The 17252-nt window shown below is 43.6% G+C and overlaps 1 long non-coding RNA gene across 1 annotated transcript; it reads right to left on the bottom strand.

Moving 5' to 3' along the window:
* Positions 1-1784: 1784 nt before the first annotated feature.
* LOC123429039 lies at positions 1785-3242 on the bottom strand. The gene is made up of 2 exons (XR_006622611.1): positions 3064-3242; positions 1785-2339 (listed from the first exon to the last, which is right to left on the bottom strand). It is a non-coding gene; the product is annotated as an uncharacterized LOC123429039 (long non-coding RNA).
* Between the last annotated feature and the right edge of the window lie 14010 nt (positions 3243-17252).

Here is a 17252-nt window from a genome sequence, read left to right as displayed (position 1 = left end):
TCGTGCTTTGTGTTAGATTGATGTGGGAGCACCTCGTGCGAGGGTGTTACGAGTGAAGGATGATGAATACTAGCTAAGTCTATGTATAATTGAACAGATGCCTCGAACTACCCCTAGAATGGCCTTGTAAGGGGATGAGAGCTAGGGTTTACAGGGTTCCTAACGGACCTTCCCGCAAGGGCATCTTGGCTTGTACAACGAGATCACGCTATATCTTAAGGATGGCCCCGTGGGCCATCGTTGTCAGGCATCTGGGCCCCGAGTCCGGCCCAGTGTGGGCCTTCCCTGTTAATTGGCCACCCGATATCATGTATCGTTAGCGGCTGCACGCTCGGTTCAACAACCAGTAATAGGGCCAGCGAGCGGTGGCCATGGACTTTGCATGATTGGTTGTGCCACCATACAGGCTAGGTTCATGATGGCGACACATTGTTGGGCCTAAGAGTGTGGTTGTTCGTGCAGCATTGATTTGCACCCAGATCAGCCATCCGGTGCCACCCGGTGGCTTATGATGGTGCATATCATCGGCGTGGATCCTACGGGGTGGCATTGCTCTGGGTATCCTTGGAAGTGATGGGGTTGTGTGACTGCTTGGTTCAGCGGTGATGTGATCCGCTTCAATGGCATTTGTGCATGCCCTGGTGTGGGCTAGGTTCAATGGGTGGCGTAATGTGGTCTGTTCTGGTGGACGACATCCAATGGCATGCGGGTATAGAGGGCGGACTTAGTGTGCATGGGTGCAAGCCATCGCCTTGTGATCTCCTTGCATACTGCTTCGTTTTGGCATTAGTCCAAGTCGGGATCCCTTGACATAGATGTGCCGTCGGTTACATTGACGCTGGCGGCCACATGTGTGGAGTCGTACGATCTAGCCTAGGCTTGCTCGATGTCGGTGTTCGGTAGGCACTAGGTTTTGTCGCCCCCGTACACGAGAACTAGATAGTTGGGGATGGAGGCAAGGATGCTTCCTTCCGTGGAGGCGTTGAGCCAGACCTGACGGATGACGCTGTACTAGGAGTGGATGGAGATGCCTTTTGCTCTTCTTGCCATAGTGGATGTATTAAAATGTGGACTGATGGTTGTGTCCCAGGACATGGATGCCGGGTTGGTGGCCTCGAATGACAGTCCGCATGGGTTGTCTCTCTGGCGGCATCCATGGCAGCGGGCATGCCTACTGGTCATCTAGGTGGTGAGGGGTGTGGCGGCGGGTGGCTCGAACTAGTTATCTACCGTTGGCAGTTGTGATGAGCAGATGTGGATGTAGAGGGCTTCTGCTCGTCGTGGTGGTCATGGGTGCTTCGTGGTGTTACGGGTGTTCTTTCGAGCAAAATCTCTGTGCTTTGGCGCTGACGGCAGCGATGCATGTGGGTTTCGCTTTTCTATTTCCTATTGAGGACGTACGTCATTGTGGTTCTCCTCTCCGTGCTATATTCTGGGAGAAGACAATTGTTTATTTCAAACTTGGCAGCGGTGACGCTTTACATCGTTCCTCCTCCTGAGGGAGTTTGGAGGTTAGGTGTCGTCCCAGGTCATGTCATGGTGTTTTATTCATGCCTTCGAGTGTTATCTTTCGGTGACATAGTTGCGTGTGCTTATGTTGTGCAGTTATCTTGGGGTGTACTTTGTAAGAGGGCTTCCTCGCTATCTTATATCATTTTACTCTGTCCTTGATTTGTGCTTTATCTATAAGGTAGTGCAAGAGCCTGTTTCGAGAATTTAGCGAATCTCAACCTCTTTTATTGTTGAGTATCATTGGTCTAGGGTTGATTACCACACTCACCGTGTGGTAATTGGAACCTCTTTTACATTTCCCATATATACAAGAAGCCTTGTCACACATTTGAGATCATTGGTTGCTGCATGGAAACCTTTCATGCACAACAAAATGATGTATCAAGTTGCCAGTCAAGTAGTCTTTGTACAACACAAAAATATAATAACGACATAATGGGTCCAAATTGGAAAACGATGATGCACATGCTCCTGGATTACTAACAAATTACCACTGCATCAAGGAGCATTCTTATTACAGGGAGGAATAAGTCGCCAGGAATCGAAGACATAGGCGAGGGGTCCGGTGTGACGGTATAGAAGGCGTGCATGTACTAGTCCTCTTATCATGCTCTAATGAGTGAGAGAGCTAGAGAATCCCTTATATGTTGGTCTCATTTCTCCTCCACTCTACATGTGATACTACAATGTGCTGATCGATGCCAGGCATCCATTAATGCATATATTTGACTTTTGAGGAATGAAAAATTAAATGGGCCAAAACCCCATATACTTTCAACAATGACAAGGACGTCTGACGCAAGCGGGGCAGTTGGGGTTTCTACCGGCTGCAAGAACAATTTATGAGATGAAAATTTTCCATTGACAATTCTGGAAGCATATTGTACGTACCACATTACTATAGCCATGACGAACCAAATTCTAACTACTGCTTCAAGTAGAGCAAGCATTTCGAAAACAAACTAAACAATGATTCAAGATAGAGGGAAGCTATAATTAGTCTTTAATTATTTCTCATTGCCAATTTTTCATCTGACTAGCCATATATTTTACATATTGCTTGTGGGTTTACCAAAAGCTAGCAGGGGAGATTTTCGTCAAGAATCATCTTTGTTGGGAGCACCACGAGCTTAACAGCCGTTTAATCCTCCAATCAATATGACTAACATTTTAATAATTCATGAGGAAGCGAACTTGTAATTGTAACTACTATTACTTTTATTGATATATCTTTCTTTTTGCAGATACTTTTATTGATGTATCAATATAATTGGCAAACCCTTTTTAATTTTTTGCCAACTTCGATATAAATAAAATATATATCTAGAACACAATGGTATGGTAGATTAAGGATGAAAATATATCCCTACGTAAGCATTTGCAAATTCGGTGGTTTATTTATTACAGTTTAAACCTAAACTGTTTTAACGATCAAAATTCTGTGTCTCCATGTAAGAGACGAACATTTGTCTAGTGAGTTAACTGATACTAGCTATTTTTTTTAATAAATCTGCGGTCGGATCTGCATGATTGAAAAGCCAGAGCATGTACCGTTTATCTGTATCGCACTCGGACCTGCCAGCCCTCCAGATGGCATCGTAATGAGCAGAACGATCTCCAGTATAACGAGCAGAAGAACCATGTTCATGTGGCACCTCCAAGCCATGGTAAGTAAAATGAAGGCTGCTGTACACACCACTCTCTTTCTCTTTCTCTTTCTCTTTCTTTTTGTTGTGTTGTAACCCTGCTGCTTCGTTTCTCTCTATATAAAGGATTTGTCACCCTCTTGATTGAACGCACCCACAACTTGGCTTTTGGATGGTTGTTGCTGGCAGCTGGCATGGACGAAGACACGCTCTACTCGCCCTTTCAATTCGCAGCTTTGCTTGACTTTTGAAAGTGGAGACATGCCGAATTTCACTGAGAAGTAGACATCCACCACGAGAGAAGATAAAGAGTTGCTGCGCTTTTTTTTTCTTTTTTTTTTTTGAGACAAGAGTTGCTGCGCCTCATCATTCTACTGCAGACGTTGAAGAATCATTGTCCAGGGTGGACGACACAAGCGGGCTTTCGGCCTGGCTCGTGGCCCGCTCAGAAAAATAGCCGGTCCAGTCTCCTACAAAATTTATCGCTACACCTTTGGGAATAACTGCCCACAACTAATGATAGAAACATGCATGTTAAGATAATTAGAAGCAGCGGATCACTGTTTTGGGTCTATAAGATAAGAAGATTTTACCTCACATGAAAACACAACTATGAAAGCAAAATATTCCACATGTCACCTTCTGAGGGGGGAGAAGAGGGCTTTAAATAGGTTCCCAAAACTCAAACTGTTTATGCCCAGATTATGTGCATCCCGGAGGCTTCGGGGTGCCATGGAGGTTCCAGGCTAACTCCGACCGGGCAAGCTCTATGATCAACTGAAACATTGCAACCTAGGTTGTAACCCTTTTGCTAAGCCCGGAGGCTTGCAAGAGTTGCTGCGGAGATTCCTCGGCACCCACTGAGCACGTTCAGGGGTTAACAGAAGGACTGCAAAGTCAGTCAGAGGGGCTGTACGTAATGCTGGGAATAATAATTTGACATGTGGGATGGCTCTCTCGTGCGATGTGGTCATTTTGTGGGTACAAAATTTCATCGTACGTGATCTGAATCGGACCACATCTCAACGATGCAACCCCTCTTATAGAAAGCCGATCCTACCGACTAAATGTAGATAGTGAGAAAACAATATCGAGTGGCTAAATGAATTGTGGTTTGCCGTCCCAACATGAAGGTGGGTTGGGTATTCATTATGACCTTGAAGTTAGAAATACTGCTCGGCTGACGGAAAATGGTGTATGGAGGAGTTATTTTCCTTTGCCGTTTCTTCTTGGGATGGTTGAAAATAGTGCTCAGCTGGCCCTTGCGGTTAAAAATGTCGAGGAGTTATTTTCCTTTCCCTTTTCTTCTTTGGAGGGTTGTTTGGAGTGCTTTTTGGGCTTCTTGGGGGCTAGCTCCTTATTTCCTTGGATAACTTTGATATGAGGAGTACTATGAGTGCTAGAACTTCTTTCCTTGGCGACCACCTCTTTTCTATTGAAGCAAGAATATTCCTGGCAACCATCCTTTCTTTCATTCTAGTATATTGCACCTCACTTAGGTCTAGTACAAAACAAAATCCGCATCAAAATCTTAGGCAACTTTCCTTGTCTTTTTGGCAGCAAGGGGCAGATTATCAACACTAGCATCATGGTTATCATGATAAGAAATGCTGCTAATGAGTTCTAACTTCCAACATCTAAGTTCACATTATCATCTCACATAATCACCTGAGAGTCTTCCCGATCTTACATGTTGAGACCTATGAATTTCATAGATAACGTTTGAAAAACGTATGATGAGAAAAATGCAGTTGTTTTTGAAAGTTTGAGTCAATTGTTAGAACTTGTGTTTAAATTTGTATTATCTAGAGCCTGTGAAAGTACGTCGCTCGGATATTCCAAAGTGAATACTGAGGTCTAGCCATACAGTTTGGCATATAATAATAGAAACGGTTTGCTGGCTTTGCATGACTTGGTAACACAAACTAACCCAGTTCAGAGGCACCAAACAACCCTTACCAAATTTTCGAGATGTGTCCAGATGTGTTCAAACGCCTTTTCGGATGCTCAAAATGGCTCTCGTTCGATGGTTCCAAGTGGTACATAGAAAACCATAACCCTATTGCATTTTCTCAGTTGACCTGCCAAACTACAATCTGTGTGGGTATGGAAGAGGCAGCCAATATGTAACCTTGATGTGGAAAATACCTTGCATGGAATAGGACGAAGATGCACAAGTGGAGTTCTAACGTAGGCTTATAGCTCATGTGCGACGCATTTTGCGTGAACCGGAAGGAGTGCGACTTTGTTCGACCGAAAAGCTGTAGTGTGACAGATTTGTGCGTCTAAATAGCCTAGGGCCACATGGGTGTTGAATGGTGTTAAATTGGTCATCAACCAAGTCTGTTTATATTAAGACATGTGGGTCCAAGTTAGTTAACACTGCATCTGGTCAAAACAGCTGACCGTGCCCGGTCGCCCGACCGTGTCCCCACTCCCACTCTGCCCCTCCAATCAACCCTTCTTCTTTGGTGGCGGCGGATCTTGCGTTCTCAGTGGTGGCGGCGGTGGCGGAGCCCTCATTCTCAGCGGCGGCGGATCTTTCGTTCTCGATGGTGGCGGCATAAATGGTGAGTGAATTCGAACCCTAGTCATGTTCCCCTATCGGGCCCGTAGATCTCAGCATGTTTCATCTGTTTTTGTTGGTTGAATTGATAGATTGTGAGGAGAGCCCGTGGGCATATTGAGATGGAGCCGCCAGATTCAACTTCGAATAGGTAATGTGCCTCTCTCTGATCGTCTTTTGAATGTAATTAGGGCCTCGTCTTCTCTTTCTCACATTGGCCGCCACTAACAGAGGGGATGCTGCCACTCGGACCTTTGAATTGACGATCATTTCTTTCCGTCAAAGGAAGAATTAGTTGATGGTAGCATAAAGAACATTCAGAGAGAAACAATTGTAAAATGGGAGGTTGAGATTACAGAGAATGGTCCACAAGTTCTAGAGAACATGGGAGAGAAGGTGGTCAAGAAATGGGTGGAGAAAATTGGGGATAATATTGTTTGGGGTCGAGAGCAAGAAGTATCACTGTTGCGGTTCGATGATCGGCAAAACGACTGGACAAGCAAACGGGCTAATTTTTTTGCTAAGCTCGTTGATTTGAATATTTATTCGAAGGTTGGATATGTGCCATCACACTTGGATGCACACATGGTAGATGATTATTGGGCTTCACAGAGGCCATTGCTTCCCATGTTTACTGAACTGACAGTAATAGTCGAAGAGGGACAGGTTGCTGGAAGTGAAGCTACAGCTACTATTGATTGGAATGAAGTTGAATTAGATGAGCCTATTGATTTGATCATTGCACCAATTCCTGACACACATAAGGAGAGGGATGAATCTAGTTTTCCTTCTAATGTTGATGAATATGTAGATGGACAATTGATGGAAGAAGCTACAAATGATGTAGATGATGCACATGATGATGAGCTGATGCATGTGTATGACAAGGAAAACCCTATAATTGAAGTGGGGAAGTTGTGTCCAAACATGGATGAGTTTAGGATGTGTTTCAAGACTTATGCAGTGAAGCATGAGTTTGATTCCAAGATTATTTGGACTGACAGAAAAAAAGTTTTATGCGACGTGCAGAGGATTTGATGGTAGTGTCAAGCCTTGCAAGTGGTACATATCTCCCAGACTGCAACCTGATGGAATTACTGTCAGGGTTAACCAAATCCCCGATCAATATACTTGTATTACAAGTTCACACAGAGTATCAACCATGACATCACAACTTTGGGTTCTAGAAAGGATCACCCAGTTTTAGCCAAAACACCAAACACTACTACCAAGAAACTCAAAGTAGACATGGAAAAGATGTACCTCATAAAATTAAAATATACCACAGTGTGGAAGGCAAAAGAATGGGCAATAAAAAAATTATATGATGATTGGGCAAATACCTTTAGGATGCTTTACAACTTCAAAGCAGAGGTGGAGATGATGTCACCTAGCAGTGTTGTGGAGATAGATACTGATGTATCAGAGGAAGGTCAAGTCAAGTTATCCAAGTTCTTTATGGCTTTGAAGCCTTGCGTCAATGGATTGAAAGTAGGGTGTCGTCCATATTTGAGCATAAACTCATCTTCTTTGACAAGCAAGTGGAATGGTTAGTTGACAACATGCAATGCTCTAGATGAACACAACTAGATGTTCCCTCTTGCTTTTGACTTGTTTCACTCAGAAACAAAGGCTTCATGGACATGGTTCATGATGCAGTTGAAAAGATGCCTAGGGCCAGTGTCACCTTTGGCTATACACACAGATGCATGTAAGGGGCTGGAAAATGCAGTACAAAATGTTTTCCCACATGCCAAGCAGAGGGAGTGCTTCAGCCATTTGTGGATATATTTGATCAAAAAATTCAGAGGAGAAAAATTTGTACGCATGTGGCTAGCAGCAAGATCTTACACTAGACAGACACACACATATCATCTTCGTAATAATGGCAGCATGCGACGAGTTTGGCCTATGGTTGAACACCTACCATCCTTTGTTATTGTACAGGTTAGGAGTCAACACTGCCATCAGGTGTGATCATATCAACAACAATTTGATAGAAAGTTTCAACAACAAGATGAAGCAGTTAAAAGATTTGTGTGTGCATGAGATGGTTGACCAAATTAGGATCATGCTCATGCGGTTGTGCGAATTGAGAAGAAGGATAGGTGATTGTCTGCAAGGTGATAAGCTTCCAACAGTGGTACAACATGTGGTCAACAGAAGCAGAAGTCTTTCACATTTGTTTGTTGAAAAATCTTCACTTTAGGGTGTTGAAGTTAGAGATAGCAAAACTGGAAGGAGGCATGTTGTTAACACTGAATTGCATGATTGCACTTGCCTCGAGTGGCAACACACTAGTAAACCATGTGAGCATGCCACTCCTTTCTTAGCCTCCCAACCAAAGATAAACATGCATATGCACCCATATTTGCATGAATATTTTTTGGTAGAAAAATTCAAAGCTGCATATGATACTCCAATTCCCAGCACTTACACGTCCGTCTTAGTGGCCTAAAGTGGAGATATAATTTTCCATTTGTCCTCCCTTGACAAAAAGAAAGGCTGGCAGGCCTAAACAGAGTAGATTCAAGGCGTGGTTTGAGAAAGGTGGGAGTAGTAAGAAGGGAAAGAAAGATGGAAAGACAAAAAGGGCCCAAAAAGGTAAAAAAGACAGATGCAAGTTGTGCTAGGAACTTGGGCACGAAGTGGGATCTGTCAAATGCTGTTACACTCCTGAAAAGCCAAAGTATGCTCTTGTTTATTTGTGTGTGTTTTGATTTGTTGCTTTTCCAATTACTATATCTATGACATGCTTTTTTCCCAATGGCCAGGAGGAAGCATGCAAGTCAACCCCTTGTTGTTGGAGAGTGTTGGCCGAAACTGAACCTCTTTTAGATGTTTTGCAAACTGAGCCCGATTGTGTTGAGGTACAAACTGAAGAAAATCCTGCTGCAGTCAAGTTTCATACTGAAGAAACTCATGTCGAGGTGCACACCGAAGAAACTAAAACTGTTGTCAACATGCAGACTGAAAAAATTGTTGTCGAGGTTGAAACTGAAAAGATTGAATCACTTGTGTGTGTTGACGAGGTCTTGAAACCAGTGAAGAAAACCAATACGATTAGTGAACTTGTGTGTGTAGTAGAACCAAAAACAAGATTTGCCAAGGTGAAGAAGGGCACACAGCGTGGTAATAAGAGGTAGAACTGAGAACTGTTTGAATATTTGTGTCATGTAATAATATTTTTAACATGGTGCATACTGGTACGCACTATGTATCCCCATATTTCTATTTGAACTTGTTTGGTCTTTGTTTGAAAACTAAAATTCAATCTTGAAGCAAAATTTAAATTTCGGCTTAAATTCTAATTTGGGATCAAAATCAAATTAGGGTTGGTGTATTGTTGTTTCAGTGCTATCTCAACTCCCTCAACTCCAATATGTTTGTTAGCTGATCAATCCAAACCCTTTTTCTAAGTTAAACTCGTAGCCATGAAAAGTGTGTTTCAAATGATCTCCAAAGGTAGGATAAGCGGCCTCACTTCTAAGCAAGTTTTTTTCACCTTGTCTAAATCAGTCAAATAATTTTTTTACACATCTATTCTACCTATATAGTGTAAATATGAAGTCTCACTATTTACTGAATTAATCTTCTATTATTTTCTTTCTTTTTTGAAAAAAATATGGTTTAATAGAAAATCATATATAAAACAAGTTTAAAACATGAAAGTAAGAAAGTGAGTTCAGATCTTTCTTAGTCACTAAAAAATGAAGCTTGATGAGTGTTTAGCTCTTTTCATTTTCAAAAACCCGCCTACTCTCTCCCTTGAAATCCACACTCCATTGTTCGAGGAATGACAATTGAGTGAAGGATTTTTCGTGCAAATGTATGTAAACCATATTTATATATTTTTTCTCGTTACTATACGAAATAAGAAGACTATGTGCACAACTTTTTTTTATTTTTTTATTTTTATTGAATTAGTTATGCTCAACCGTAATCACATAAACCCACTCAAAACCTCTCAAAACCCCGCACACTTCCGGGACGTCCATCGTTGTGCATGGACGGATGAGATCAGGCGCTAGGGTTAACTACAGTGTCCATCGATCCACATGGGACGTGTTGATTGGCCGAACCAGTGGGGTTTGGATTAGCCTCTATCTTTGGGGCATCGAGAGTGTTCATTTAAATCCCATGACACGAGTTGACACGGTGCATGGACCAAGCTTACGCACACAACGCATGTTCCATCGCTGCATGCATGCCCACTCGTAGCACCCATTGCAGCACGCATGCCCACTTCCATCCCCCGTGTACGTTGCATGCATGTCCACTCGCCCACGCCCAGTACCCTGCTCCATCGCGCCCTCGACATAGCCCTGCTGCGCCACCCCTCTCGACATAGTATAGTGTCGCATGCCTACCATTAGCACCGATGCAGCATCGCAACAAGGTGTGCAGACTACCCAAGACGCCCAAAAAACCAGTGGGGAGCCCCCTCATCACATCGGTGCAATAAGGCGTGCATGGCGTGTTCCTCTTTCCACGACACACTACTGTCACGATGGGTATCGATACAGCTCAATAGCGTGCTACACGTTACACTATGGGCAAATTAAGGCGTCCATTATTGTCACGTTTGCCACCATGATGAAGGGAAACGGCATGTAACATGACCCTATTTAACCCCACCTCTTCTACCTTTAACAATGTCACCTCTCTCCCCTCTCAATCGCCAAACTCCACACTCGCATCTCAAATCCAAGCCACCCCACCCCACCCCCCCCCCCCCACACACACCCCCCCCACACACACACACATGGGTGGGCTGGTTTCTCTTCAGGCCTCTTTATTTTCTCACGGCCCAACATCTATTCATAAGCGCATATTTTTTTTACTAGAAATTGAATTTGGATGTGCATTCTGTTAACTAAAAAACAAAAATAGGGGCATGAACACTGAATATTTTTCTAAATTGCTGCTTCGATTCAGTTACATGAACTTGGCATGGCGCACAGATTGCGCCCTCTGCCCTAACAGGCCTAAATTCCCATTCTAATGACGGATGCACAACAAGTAAAAGAAAAACAGAGCAATGATACAACAATAGAACCCCCTATCATGATATTTGCTTGCTTCTTCAAATCGATCATTTGCATTATATGTTTCTTGATCTTCTTCAGTTCCTCGTTCAGTTCGGACTCCGCGTCCAAGTTAGCATTGCACGCATACCTCGAAGTATGTACATGAACCATTATGTTGCCACCTATCACATTTTTTATTTGCACTAACAAAACACCGTATGTACATGTCACCGTGTTTTCTTGCAGCAACGCGTGAAGAAATCATCTAGTTCTGCAAAATAAAGGAAGAAAATAAAGATAAAATTAGCCAAAAACCAGTGAATAAACTCTTAACTAACTTAGCAGTTCAAAGTCTTGACCTCATATGCAAAAAAGAAGGGGTAAGAGGGAGCATGGTACAATTTTCCTAACTACACAATGCATGGTCAAAGAGGGTGTTTGTTTCCAGGGACTTATTGGTTTAGGGACTTAAAAAAGTCCCTATAAGTCCCACCTAAACCAAACACAAGGGATTTATTGAGACTTATTGTGGTGATTTGGGACTTACAAATAAGACTCTCAGGGAGGAGCTTATTGGGACTTATCCCGGACCGGACCTACCCCGCGTTGCTCCAGGCTCGGTCCAAGCACGCCGCCCCGCTTCTCGGTCCAATCGCCACCGCCGCCCCGCCTCTCGCCCCGGCGCCGCCCCGTCGCCGTCCCGCCTCTCGCCCCGTCGCCGCCCCGCCTCTCGCTCCGTCGGTTCGGTTCGCCGCCCCGTCCCGTTCGTTCCGTCGCCCCGTCGCCGCCCCGTCCCATTCGTTCCGTCGCCCCGTTTCTGCCTCGGTTCGTCGCCCCGTTTCTGCCTCGGTTCGTCGCCCCGTCGCCACCCTGTCCCATTCGTTCGTCGCCCCGTTTCTGCCTCGTTGCAGCGGTGCTTATCCTGTGTGCCGTACGCTTTGGCTGATGCCGATCCATGTTGACTGCAGGTTACCGCGCCATGGCTGATGACGATCCCCGCGTCCATGTGCAAGTGTATTATTAGGTGTAACATGGACTTATAAATCCATGTAAACAAACAGGTAGGGACTCGGGACTTATAAGTCCCTGTAAACAAACAGATAGGGACTTATGACTTATAAGTTAGGACTTAAAAAAGTACTAGGACTTATGAAACAAATAAGAAGTCTTCCCTGGTAAACGACCTTCACTTCCACGAAGAATCAACTGATGCGCATGGCCAAAGTATGGTGGACGATCGAGGACAATGCCGACAGCATCACATACGAAGAATGGTGACCAATGGCGCGTGGAAATTGTGTTGCACCACTCGATTTGCAGCAACAGCACAGAGATGGTTGACACGTCTGTGTCTTTCTAAAGTCAAGCAGAGCGTACTGCCTACGTCCGTGTCGAAATGGTGCTTCACCACACGATATCGAAATGGCGTCACAACAAGTCTTCCACGTCTCTCACTGGGACCATACCAGGAGCAACGACTCTTTAACCACTTCTCTCGTGTGGCTGAATCGTCAATGCATGCGGACGGGTGGATGTCTGTCTACTCCTCGACCAGTGAAGTTCATGGAAGCTGCCAGCTACTACCATTCAAATTTCTAACTATTGCTATTCCAAATTCCTGTACAAACCTTTATATATATATGTGTGTGTGTAGAGAGAGAGAGAGAGAGACCAACAAGCAGCAGAGTGTCCAGAAAAGAGAAGAGAGCGGTGAGTGCAACAATCCTCATTTTGCCATGGCTATGGCCTGGGGGTGCAACATGAACATGGTTCTTCTGCTCGTTATACTGGAGATCGTTTTGCTCATCACCACGGTGCCGTCTGCAGCGCTGGCACGTCCAAGTGTGAGTAGGACAAAGGGTATGTGTTCTTGCCTCTTAGTCTTGTAGATCTTAATTACTACAGAAAAAATGTACTTCCTCCGTCCGAAAACATTTGTTGGAGATATGAATAAAAATAAATGTATTTAGAACTAAAATATGTCTAGATACATTATTTTCTTAGACGAGTATTTTCAAAGGGAGGGGATATAAAATATTATCAGTTAACTCACTGAATTTTTTATCTAGAGACGTAAAGTAATAGCCACTTTTTGTAAACAGTATATAGAGTTAGATGAGAAGTTGGTGAAGAGAAACGGTTAAAACCGTGTACCATTTATAGTTTCTGTCTAGCTACAGCTTTCCTCAGTCTAGACTCATTATGCACTTTGTGTTGCCCTATTTAAAACAGTACTAGTTAGATTTTAAGTTCACCATTATGATTAGTCCATACAAATTTGCAACTCATAAATCATTCTTGCAGGAATGGGCGACCCCAACTGTCCGGCATGTATAGAATATCCCTGTAAATGCTGAAAGTTTGTGGACTTTTGGCCCATTTAACCTTTTATTCCTGAAAAATCACATACTCATTAATGGTTGCATGGCATGGGAAAATTGTAATCCCGCAGAGGGAGTGGAGGTGAGTTGACACCAGCGGAATCTCTCTCACTACTCCATAAAGCATGATAAGAGGGCTAATATCTTCCGGTTGTGTCTTCGATCTTCGTTTCCTGACTACTTCAACTATCTTATATTATTCCTCCATGTAATAAGGATTATCTTTGCATCCTCTCTTTTTTATAATATTGTTGTTGTGTTTTTGTGTTGTGCAAAGACTACTAGCTAGTCCGGCGATTTGATGCAGCATTTTGTTGAAGATGCAACGTTGCACTGTAGTAATCAATGATCTCACATGTATGACAAGGCTCCGTGTATGTATGGAAAAAGTTAAAAGGGAACCAATTTTTATATTATTTCGAAAAGAAAAGAGGGGAAGACCCTCGGCTTCTTCATCGAGGGCGGCACCACACGTTTAGTGTCATAAGCAATCTCGCAGAGCAATATCAAAAATAAAAGAGGCTGCTATTGGCTCAGCTACCCCAGCGACACACTTACACATAAGCAATCTCACCATTCTTTTACAGACGTTGAAGAATCATTGTGCTGCCCACAGGATTATGTGAGACATCCTGTGTGGTCCTGGTATTCCCAAAAAACAAAATCAGAGAAAAAGAATGATGAAATAGTCAAATAGATACAAGAGATATAATAATATTTCACCGGAGTCAAGACAGCCTGTTAAATAGATACAAAAGATATAATAAGATTTCACCGGTGTTAACAATGGCATGTCCACACGGTTCTAGCTCGACAGTTGGTTGGGTCAGACACCGCTGTGGCAATTCCACACTGCGATTTTCTAACTTGTCACGGATACACATATCTTCGTGGGAGAGGCCCTTAGATCCTACCCTCCAGGAGTACACTTCATGCGCACCCTCGACCTGGCTGAAGAGGCCAGCTGGGCCGACCTCGTGGCCTTGCTCGACGGCCGAGAACTCAGCTTGGGGGCTGATGCTGTCACCTGGAGCCTGGCTGCCTCACAAAAATTTCCGGTGAAATCGCTTTACAACAAGCTTACCGAGGGCAACTCGCTGGACATAGCTAGGGGGCTACGAAAGGCTGCCCTGCCACCCAAAATAATATTTTTTGGCAAATGTTTAGAAACCACCTTCCGACGTCAGATAACGTTGCCAAACACAACGGTCCGACTGATGGTTGTTATGCCGTTTGCGGACTAGGGGAGGACACATATCACGTCTTCTTTCGCTACTTCCTAGCTAGGTTTGCGTGGAGTGCCGTTAGAGAAACATTGAGTCAGAACTGGAATCCCACCTCTAGCGGGGACATGCTTGCCTTGCTGTAGTCCAAGCGGGATGCGAACACAAGGATAGGTTGGTGCTGCATAGGGGCGGTTCTATGGTCTTTTTAGACAACCCGGAAAAAAATTGCGATTGAGAAGAAATTCCCCACTCATCCTGCTGATATCGTTTTCAAATGTCATCTCTTTTTTAAATGTGGATACCGTTGGGGAAGCAGCGCGATGCTGAGCGCATGCTGAAGACCATGTAGAAGATTAGCAGCACCTTAACGTTGTCTCGGCAGATCACTTCAACAGATTGAGCTTTTGGAGTCTTCGCCCGTGACAGGGGATATGCTTGATGATCACCTAGTCTTGTCCCGCTTTGCCTATGCCTCTGTTTGTTCTAATCTGGAAGCGTAATTTGAACATGTTGCCTCGTTTATTTTGGCTTGGTGGGTCTGCAAGCTTAAAAGCCTTGTTTGGATGCTGCCTGGTGACTTTATTAATTTAAAACCGTACGCTGCTTCTAGTGTCTTCTTTCCAAAAAGAAAACACAGCCTCCCTAGTTTGCCATGTCGAGTCCGGAGGCGTCCGCTCAGCCGCACACAAAGCCTTCTTCACCAGCCATTCAACCCTTTGCCGATGTCGGAGGAAACCACTGAAGAGCGGACGACGGCGGGGTGCACTCCCAATGCCATATTTTTCTGCCGTTTTGCAACTCCCCACCCTCTCGTCCCTTTGTCGCTTCCTAGCCATGGGACCCCTACGTCCTGATCCGCAGCAGCCAGAAGCGTGCTCAAATGCGTCGGGTTGTTTGCTGGATGTGGACCGCCACGGCGGGGTCTTGGCCTTCCGTGCGTGCACTGGCCGACCGGCGCCATTATGATCCATGGCTTGCCGGTGGTGATCTAGATCTGATCGGTTGGATGGTGGTGGTTGCAAGTACTGCATCAACTTCCTACTACTCCAGTATGATGGTGGTGGCCATCAGAAGGTCTCTCGGAGGGGTCATGTGTTCTTATCCGATGGTTCACTTCAGTAGTGAGATGCGAATTATGAACGACGATTTGACAGAGAGGGATGGTGGTGCAATGACGATGGTCACGTCACATCTAGGTGTTGAGATCGTGAAAAGGTGGTGTTGACAACACATGATTGACATTGATGGTGGTGCTACTCAAGCACCCAATCTTGAACTCTAGGGTGTAAGCCTAAGTTAGACCCAAGTGGTTATACCTGACAATGACGATATTTTTGTTGCATCATTACCTTGTTGAAGGTACTGTTCGTATATGTTCGGACAGGTTCTTCAGGATAAAAACTAAATTCTAGCTTTGTTGGTTGGATACAGTGATGGCGACATTTGAGTGTCGCGCCCCTTCTGAAGGCGTTGTTGTTGGAAAACATCATTATCCATGTAGTCTCATTAGATGGTTGGCGCGGATATGATCATTATTGAAGTTTGTCGATTGCAGATCTGATTGCTTTGAGGCTTCTTCCGTCTCCTACGTATAACTTTGGTCTTATATGATTTTGCTAATTTTCGTCGTGTTTTCGTGTGTGCGTATGTTAGTGTTCGTTGTGTGCATCTTAGCTATGCGAAAAAAAATATGTGTGCTTATTGCGTTACCTATCTTCTTGATGCTCAATTTTGCGCATACAAAATCCACCCTGTATCGAATAAGAAGATTTCACTTCACATGATATAACTCTGAAATGGCATATTCAATAAGTCACTTTCTGAAGAGTGCTTTGAATGATTTCCCAAAACTGGAACTGCTATGCCTAGATTATGAACATTTTCTACTTGAGGTTTCAGGTGCCCGATTCTTCGATATTGATACACAGTGCACACGCCCTTTTCAGAAACTGGGCTGGCCTATTTAACGTGAACGAGTTGCCTATTGGCCGGTTTTGGGAAGAATTTAGAAGATTTTCAACCGGTTATAGAAAACTTCTGGAAGCTTTTAGACTGGATTTTTTTTGTTTTTTGCTTTTCTTGTTCGTTCCTTTTTCTTCTATTTTGTTGCTTATCTTTTTTGCTTTGATTTTATTTTTCGTTCCTTTTTAAAGGAGGTGTTCCACAGCTTTAGCACCTCCTTTAAAAAGGAACCTGTGGCACCTCGGAGGGTTTAGCTAAACACCGCTGGTTGTCGTGGCTCAGCAGGCGATAAGCCCTGTAGCACCTCGTCTGCGGGCTTGCCTCTGCAGCTGAGGACAGACCTGTACCTAAGGTGCAGGACACAACCAGCTTGGATGCAGGCTCTGGCTCTATATCTACTGGAGCTACTTCCCTTTCAAGTCCAACCTCATTAACTACTGGAGCTACTTGTCTTCAATTATTGATAACAGCGTGAAATACATAACAACAATGTCGCAGCGCTATTTGTTGCACATGATCATGTGTTGTATCCCTTAAGTTTATTGAATTATTTGGATAAAAGGACTGATGAATTTGAAAAAACAATTGACCACTTTTGAAGAAAATTTCACAAACTTGAGAAAAGTTCATCAATTTTAAAAGGTGTTCATCAAATTTGAAAAAAAAACATAATTTTTCTAAAAAATCTTCAAATTTTAATAAAGTTCATCAATTTTATAGAACTTTCATCGATATTGAAAAAAGTTCATGGATTTTTTCAAAATGTCTACAAATTTAGGAATAACTTCATCAATTTGACAAAAGTTAATTGAATTTGAAAAAAAACGAATTTTATAAAGTTTCATCAATTTGAAAAAAATGTTCACAAATAATAGAGAAATCTTTGAACCAGGAAGAGGGAAAAAAGAAACGAAAAGCAAAATAAGAAA

The sequence above is a fragment of the Hordeum vulgare genome, chromosome 2H, assembly GCF_904849725.1.
Source record: "Hordeum vulgare subsp. vulgare chromosome 2H, MorexV3_pseudomolecules_assembly, whole genome shotgun sequence".
Lineage (NCBI taxonomy): Eukaryota > Viridiplantae > Streptophyta > Magnoliopsida > Poales > Poaceae > Hordeum > Hordeum vulgare.
This window is presented reverse-complemented; position numbering and strand designations above follow the sequence as displayed.